Here is an 8,720-nt window from a genome sequence, read left to right on the forward strand (position 1 = left end):
CCTTTTTTTGGGGGGGGGGGGGTGGGGGACAAAACTATAACCATGTTCCAAATTATAAAAACAAAAAAAAACATAGTTTGACGATATAGGTGTCACGAGAATGCCTCCATTACTTCCTCTGTTATCACACTGTTTGCAAAATAGTCCGCTTTTTTTTCAAACGATGGAAAAGTACTCCTTGAATTTATTCTGGCTTGAATGAAGCCTTCACGACTCTCGGTTGTTGATACAGCAAGAGATGCTTCAGTTACGAGTCGTACGCACCGTTTAACTGCTTTTTTGTGACACGGAAAATTTCGTATACATGGAAAAGCGGGTTCAGATCATTTTTTGTGAGTCTAGTTCCTGATTTTTTTAACAGGTGGTTCAGTCACTCGCACTTGATCACATGCAATTAGTTCCGAATAGTTCTTAGCAGAAAAGTTTATTTTCGGAACATGGAATGTACGGATTTCTGCTTCTGATAATCCTTCATTTCTAATTTTCAGAATTCTCTTGATTCCCAGTTCTTTGCTCGTATTATTTCCACAAGATATATCTGATCTGCACTTAAATCACTGTTGTCACTGTCCATTATCGGAAGATTATTAGAGATTGGTTTAAATTTCACAATAGGTAATCTTTCACAATTTTCCAATCTTTGTCCGATATCATCTTGAAGCCCGTGTGGACTAATGGAACATCCATCCAGGGGCTGGATTCTCCCCTTGTCCTTAGCGAGATTTTTCTCCTTAAGCCCTCTGTTTGTCCTTAATAAAGGAAAGGAGAAAAAATTCCGTATTCTCCGCTCGCTTTTCCTTAAATAAGGAAAGCTTTACTTCCTTACTCAAGGACAAAGATGGCGCTAGTGGAGGAGTGAGGAGACGCTCTCCTTAAGCTTGAGGACAACTACATTTCCCGTAATGGCGGCGGCGATGCGTGCTCTAGTAGAAGATATATTCACATTCAAACAATTATTTTCGTGTTTTTTGATGCTATTAATGCTTGATATATGCATTTAAGATGATGCAAGGAATTTAGGTTAACGAAAAATACAGTAAGGCGGCTATGTGAGGAGTTGCAGCCGAGATGACAAGACATGCTGTTGAGCGGAAGGGTAAGTTAACGTGATGAAACCGAATTTTTTTTATTTTTCGTAATATTTTTAGTCATGACATATCACTCACTTTGCATGTTAATATACATTAAATTAGTCGAAATTTTTGGGAGAAAAATCCTACTGACTGACCTCGTCATAAAATATGTGCTGATCGCAAGATGATCTATGTGTGTGTGTGTAAGAGATATATTCGTAAATAAATTCCCTTCATAAATAGGAATAGCATGTATTATAGTAATATATTATGTTTGGCCTACCGATAATGCCGCATCTTATGTTTGTCTTATTAATGCTCATTTTCGGGCCATCTTAATGACTGGAAACAGTTGAAGGCTCTCTAAACCCTATTATGAAAATGCCAATCGTATATTTTGGATGTAAAAGTTGACATGCAAACGTGATACACACACTCGCTATGTGCAAAAGCGCTTAAAAATTCCTGCATAAAAATGTAATGCATCCTAAAAAAAACTACATCCCTACCAGTCAGACCCCACTATATATTGTTAAAAATTTATTTTTTAATTCAATGCAAAATGAGTGCCAAATTCTATATTTAATTCGCATACTTTCCTTAAATGCTGCATGTATCATGATTTTGAATTTTTTTAATGGTTGCATATATAACATAGCTTATTAAGCACTTTATTAATGTATTGCATGAGTAATTAATTTTTATGAGTGAAACTTCAGTTTTAGTGGTATTAATGTTAATATTTTGTACTACAGAGTATGGAGAGTCTGGTGTATTCTAAAGGAAATGACAGGCAGATCTTGTATGATTTCGGCACATTTCTTTAAAGGTAAGTCTAATTTTTCTACATTTTGTTTGAAATTTTTCTGTATCTAACCATTTATAATTTTGTAACATTGAACTTACATAGGAAATAGCATTATAAAGTTAAGTGTAATTTAGTTCTTGAAATAATGTGTATTTTATTTGAGAAGCATGCATTAAGGCGACTGACTACATGTGAGGTACTTTTTCAAAAACGTTATTTTGGATGAAATGCTTGTGTTTTTAATTTGAATGTGGAATAAAACTAAGACATGTTTTTTAACATATGTAAACATAAGAAAATGTTTTTTCGTCAATATTTAATAAAAACATTAACATAATAAAAGAAAATGTATATTGCCTAGAGTAATTATACATCTAAAATTAGTATAATTTCAGTATTTATGCAAAGCATTGTGAAATACTACTACTTATATCAACTTGTTCTTCACACAGTATGTTGCTATAATATTGTTCTGTTCAATGAACTAAAAGTTTTGAAATATAAAAAAATGAAAAAATTTTGAGATATGGTTGTTTACGTGAAAAAAAACTTTATTTAAAAAAACTCAATATTTTAAATTCAAAATCATGTAAATCAAAAAGTTTCAAAGATATTGCTTAGATCCTAGTTCATTGCATACTCATAGCTGTACAGAACCCCTGGAAAAAATTTATATCTTCTAAAGTTTTGTAGGCATTAGGTTTGCAGCAGACAAGAATGATGTAAATCAGTTTCTCAGAAAATGCATTAAAAAAAAGTTTCACATACACTCCTAACATTCAGAATTCTCAACATTTGTATGACAGAACTTCCTTTGCTTCAAATATCTCTAATTTTGACTTTCTGCTTTTTTTTCTTCTGGTCATTTTTTGCCAGTGTTGTATGATATCTCGAACATGTCACACTCGCATCGCCCAACCCAGAGTAAATAGACGCTAGTTCATCAACTAGGATTCCTAGATTTCAAGTACAGACAATATGCCTACATAGCCAGAATTAAAACGCAGAACTGCAATAGTCCCCAAAAGCATTGTTTGCAGTTCGATAAAAGTGCCCTTAGAGGCAAAATTGTCCAAATCACACTGTTGTTCTGCAGCGTACCATGCAAGCACTTTGAAACAGGGATTGTGCACAAGGGCTCATGTATGTTGGCTTTATTACATTTATGCTGTCATTAGAGGCGCCAGCAGGAGATTTATCAGTAATTTTATGTCATTCACATGCAGCTTTCTGATGCTTACACCAACTGTCGGGTCCTCTTGGACATTGCCCACTTATGCTCTTTATGACTGGATCAACAATGAAAAAATACAGCTGTAACTGCATACTACTAATAAACCACACATGCACCTCGTCCATATTCCTTTGCGGATATTATGAAGAACTGGTACATGTTGGAATGTATGTGTAGTGAAAGCTGATGTGGAGTTTGTTTCGGTGTTTATGCTTAGTGCTGCTATCTGCCCCTAGTTTTTCTAACTATGATTGAAGTGTAATGATTAAGTAATTGTATCGTTGTAGGCCTGTTGCTCTCTGTGGCGAGACTTTTTTAATGGGGAGATTGGCTCACATTTGCACCTCAAAGTTAGGAGCCACAAGAAACCAACTTCAGCCAACCACCACTGTGGCAATGGTGGGGTTCGAACCCGGGTGCTCATGATACGAGTTCGTCACTATGACCACTCGGCCACCATAGATGCTGTAATTGCATATTTTTTAAATTTCCCACATTGCTACGAATAGCAATACCATAGTAATTTTGTAGTTTATTGGTTAATTTACCTTTACCACTCAATCCTTTCGTGGTTTTCTTTAGTTAACTCAAACGTGCACCAACCATCTTCTGAACATGGCCAATGCATTCCAATTTAGGAATGTTAGTTTTGTGTTAAGGAAGGAAACTGTCAGGTTCGTTTACAATGACTGATTGCCACAATCATAATCACTGTCACTTTTATATATATTACTTGGTTTAATCATAATTTTCAACAATAAACATAATATTCACACGTCCTCCTCGTTTACAGCAAGGCTTTGAAACTACTTCCTGAGTCCACAGGAGCCACTCTCTAACTACCCAAAACACATCGCTTCTTTTCTCTTCACCGTTGAGGGCCTTTCTCCCCACCCATGCTTTCTAATCCCATCATGCTCCTTCCCGATAGGGGGAAACCTTACAGAAACTATTTATCCACTTTCCAACACATGCCAATCATGTTAAATTCCTTAGAGAAATGTGTATATGTGGTGCAGTAGTATAAGTGGGACCTTGATAACTCAACTCTCTTATAGGATCAAGAAAATTGCCCACTTAAGCAGGTGTTGAGTTAGCAAGGTTTCCATTTTATCTCACCTTCAATGATTTTTAAAAACTGTTTATGTATGTCCCTGTTTATAATTATTGTGAATAGGCATCTTTAATTAGGCAGAGAAATCATATTTGGATTGTCTGAAGATATTTTATCTCTGAATGAGCAATGCAATTGTCTAAAATAAGCAAAAACTTGCTCTTTCTCATTTAAAGTGAGTTTGGTCTAGCTTTCCCAAACATCTTCTGCTCAAAAAGTTTCAGAAATCATTCACCCTATCCAAAGATGTGAGAGAATCTTTGACACATAATCAATTGTTGAATGAACATTGAAAAAAAAGTTATTGAAACACACAAGTGAGCAATTTTGTAAAATTTTTCGAACTAATCAACAAATGAACAATTTCTAGAAAGTATGCAGAAGGAAAATATGAGAGGAATGTGTGTGAAGTGCATGTATGGTTGTTAGTAGTGTTCCATCACTATGGATACATTGAAATATTATTTGTAACTATTTAAAATGTTTTTAGGTTTTTGACTTTGCTGAAGTGAGGGAGTTATAAAAAGGAAGAAATTACATTTTTCTGTTAACGACGTAGAACTCAGTGCAGATGGATTTAATCCATGAATTTCTCGAGTAAGTTGAACCTTCATTTTTAACTCTGTCATTTTTATGACACACACAAAGCTTCCAATATTCATTAATTTATCGATTTACCCACTTCCTCCATTTCAGGTGAAAATGTTGAATGAAATGACCTTTCAGTGCTGACTTGGAAGTTGATCATCTTGTATATTCATACGTAGCACGATCATATATGTGCATGTGAAATGCTTTTAATGATACTGTATACAAGTGTCTAATAAATTTATTCATGAGCAGTAAATAGGTGTTTTCTGTTTTGTGATTACAATTTTTAATTCAAAAAAAAATCTATGGATGTTGCTTTTGTGCAGTGAATTTGACGCAAGAATCAGTTGCATAGGAAATTCACGTGTATTTTTAACAACTGGATGGAATAACATATAAAGTTAATCTATCGAAATTATAATTACAATTTATTTTTTTATTAGATGCAGCTGAAAAAACAAAATGAACAGTTCTAAATAACCTTATTCTAATAACTTGAGTGTAAATACATTATAACAGATGTAATTACATAGTTGATAACTTGCTTGTTATGTTACAGTACAAAGTGGGTGTCCTACCTAAGAAATCTCTGGTGGATACATTTCCCTGAGTGAGAGATCACACTTCTCTTGAGAATATAGTTTTTCCAACTGACCCACTGATAGTGCAAGAGCTCTAATTGTATGTAGCATTTGTTTAGGAATATGAGACATAAATCCAAATGGCTTTAACATTGACTTGGAAAATGTTCAACATCCCACCCCGATGATTGAACATAACTGCTGTGTCAACCTCTAAGTGGTTGTGCTATGCAGCATGCGTTACATTTTTTTAATGAATATAATTTGGGTGTCGTTGATTCCCTTGGGTTTTTACCTAAGAGGATATATACCTCCCTTATTAATTTCCTCTTACTTCCTCTAAGGTTTTTATACCATAGATAAAACTCAGCATTGAGTTTTTAAAAAAATCCAAGTAAAACTAACAATCTCTATAGTAAAAAAATTTCTATACAAAAAAATTGAATCTAAAAATTTAGTCACTTTCGTGGATATTTAATTTTTTTGTTACGTAATCATTTAAGACCGGGAAATTTTTGAAAACGAATGTTTGCCAAGTATCTCACCCGCAAGGGTTAAAGGGATAAGCTGGTTAAAATTTAATGGAAATAAAAAAATTATACATATATATAATTTTTAGGAAAAAACTAATATAAGATATATAATGAAAAAACTCTGAAACTACTTATTCAAATGAAACCTAAAAATTAATACGTATAAAAGCAAACGCCAATGTACAAAAATAAAAATTAGGGAGGGGAAGAATACGCGCGAAATTAATGTAAATAAAGCAATTGTTGCCACTAATGTAGAAGAAATATTGATTTTCGATACGTATAGTAGTAGTTGTAAAATTTTTGCTTTACGTTGATTGGTCAAACGATGAGCTGAGCCGAAGAACCGAACTGAACGAACCGAAAGACCCGTTTTTTCTCCGCAACCAGTCACGTGGTCCTAAGGATAATGGTTAAGGTGAAGGGGAGAATCCATCTCGGGGAATTCTCCTTGAAGCTCTCTGTTGAGCAGCTCCTTAAGTTAAGGACAAGTGCTGAGCGAGCGTTTTCTAAGGACAAGGGGAGAATCCAGCCCCTGATCAGTGATTCCCAACGTGGGCGTTAACCCCCCCCCCCCCCCCGAGGGCGATGGAAAGTTCCGGGGGCGGTAGAAGCTACGGATATAACATAGGTTCCTATGGGTTAGATTGCGATGGGAGAAAAAAGGTTGGGAAACTATGATCTAGATGCTTCTCAATATGCCTTAGAGGTAACTCATTGAAGTGAAAAAGACAAATAAGCCATTGCAAAGGACAGCCAATTTCTTTCTCTATTAATTTGATAACACCATTTTTATGACCAGTTGGAAAGAATCACCTTCGTTGACATTAGCTAAGGTTTTGTCTATTCGACCATCAAAATATGTTCCTCGCACATTTTGTTCTAGGAATTGTATTTTGCAAAAAAGGACTCTCTCTGATGCTCTTTCACGCTTTATTTTCATCCGGTCTATTGTTATATTTGGCTTCTCTTTCGTCAATAACCCAACATCTTCCAGCACAGCATTCGCAATAATTGCAGCTAATCGATCAGACACACCAGTTCTATCACAAGCAAGACCAACTTTCGGTAATTCAGTTCTCATCTGTGAATGCTAACTTCAACGGCAAACTGTGTTTTTGCTCATATAGGTCACTTTCCTCAGAATCGTTGGATATAGATTGTTTTCAGTAATTGATGAACTAGTTTCCACCGTTTCTTCTTTAGATGACTTGAAACGGGATACTATTTTAATTTTTTTCCTTTGTTCATTGTTTTTCAATTTCTTCGTTGTTAGGCCATCTACTCGACCAATGGCCATCTTGCATGTATTTCTTTGATCTTGCAAGAAATCTCGCTCTAAATTTGGGATCTTTCTCAACTTGTCACACTTAAAGTCTTCAAAATCACATTTGCATGCTGCAATGTCGAACAATTTCCGTGCTTCGCACTGAAAGGTTTTCACGTTCAACTTGAAAGTTTGAGAATCTTTTTTTTTTTTTTCATATTTTTCTGAAGATTCTTGTATTTACAGTAAAAGTCTTTGAAAATTTTGCATATCCGTTGGTGAGAAACCGTAGGAATCGAAGCAGTTTTCCAAATATTTTCTGTCTTTGGCACGATAATTTCAAGAATGTCTGTAACAGCTGGATCTTTTCTTGGTTGTTGTGCCTTCATATTGCGTTTAGTCAGCAAATAAAGTATAACATTGCCATAGGTGGGCAAGACCCAAGTGGGTGAGAATTCCACTCTTTAGGATTTCCTAAAATATCACAACGATAAAAGCTTCTGGTCGTCATTTTTACTGCTATACAACCTCTCAGTTAAGCGGTAAGATTGCAGATGAATACTGAAACAAGGGGAAAACATCGGGGTCACTGAACGAATCACGAGTTCGGGGGAATAGGAAAGCCTCCTAAGCGATGTCATGCTAGAGAATTCCACACGTGCTTAAAACTTCAGGGGCGGTGAGGAACCTCAAGAAGTTTGAATTTTGGGGAAAAAAATTAGGAATGGCATTTCTTCACATAAAGGCATATTTTAAATTCTATTACGATGGCAATTTCAAATTATTATTTTTTTCGTTCCACCCTAACCTCCACATCTTCCACTTGAATATCGTTGAAGATTTTATTACCCCATGAAACACCTGTATATTGAATGTCATTATCTCCGTTGAAACCCGACGCGAAAAAGTAATTGAAAGCACTACACATGCCTACATTGCTCTCTAACCTAGACCCTCCTATCGACAGGGGTCCAACTATCCCCTTACATCCACTATTGACGTATCTAAAAATGATTTTGGGTCAGAGCCAATGTTATCTGCCGACCTAGATTCAACTTCCCTTTTACTATCCATTATCACTTTCTTCAGCGCTCTACCAGTAAACAATGATATGTCACGTCGTCCACTTTGATACTCACTGAATGCCTTTTTCTTTTCAAGGTAAAGGTTACGCATGCTATCCGTGATCCATAGAGGGTGCGATGTACAAACACGTTTTTTTTTTCGAACAAAGGGTATGACATCATGCAACAAAGAGGACAGCTTCATTTTGAATTCTCCCCATTGACTTACCACCCAGACTGATTCCAACCGGTCTTTGAAAACTTCAGCTGTCCTTCCTCTCAAAACATCAAAGTTAATTGAAAACAAAGAACCAGTCTTTTGTTATCAACCTTACCCGAAGAAAAGTTACTGTGAAAACTGACGACACGATGATTACTGAAAGAAAACTCATCCCCCACCGAAACATGTTCAACAAGGTTCTCAGAACCAAAGCGCTTTACTCAGAACTAAATCC

General features: G+C 35.6%; 1 long non-coding RNA gene across 1 annotated transcript; it reads left to right on the forward strand.

The window, feature by feature from the left end:
- Window positions 1–56: 56 nt before the first annotated feature.
- LOC149068525 (uncharacterized) lies at window positions 57–5,076 on the forward strand. Its single transcript, XR_016195234.1, has 4 exons — window positions 57–1,096; window positions 1,829–1,902; window positions 4,720–4,826; window positions 4,926–5,076. It is a non-coding gene; the product is annotated as an uncharacterized LOC149068525 (long non-coding RNA).
- Window positions 5,077–8,720: the final 3,644 nt, after the last annotated feature.

The sequence above is a fragment of the Pholcus phalangioides genome, unplaced genomic scaffold (assembly GCF_987345545.1).
Source record: "Pholcus phalangioides strain wild (caught in Gottingen) unplaced genomic scaffold, Ppha-v1.0 ptg000027l_1, whole genome shotgun sequence".
Classification (NCBI taxonomy): Eukaryota; Metazoa; Arthropoda; class Arachnida; order Araneae; family Pholcidae; genus Pholcus; species Pholcus phalangioides.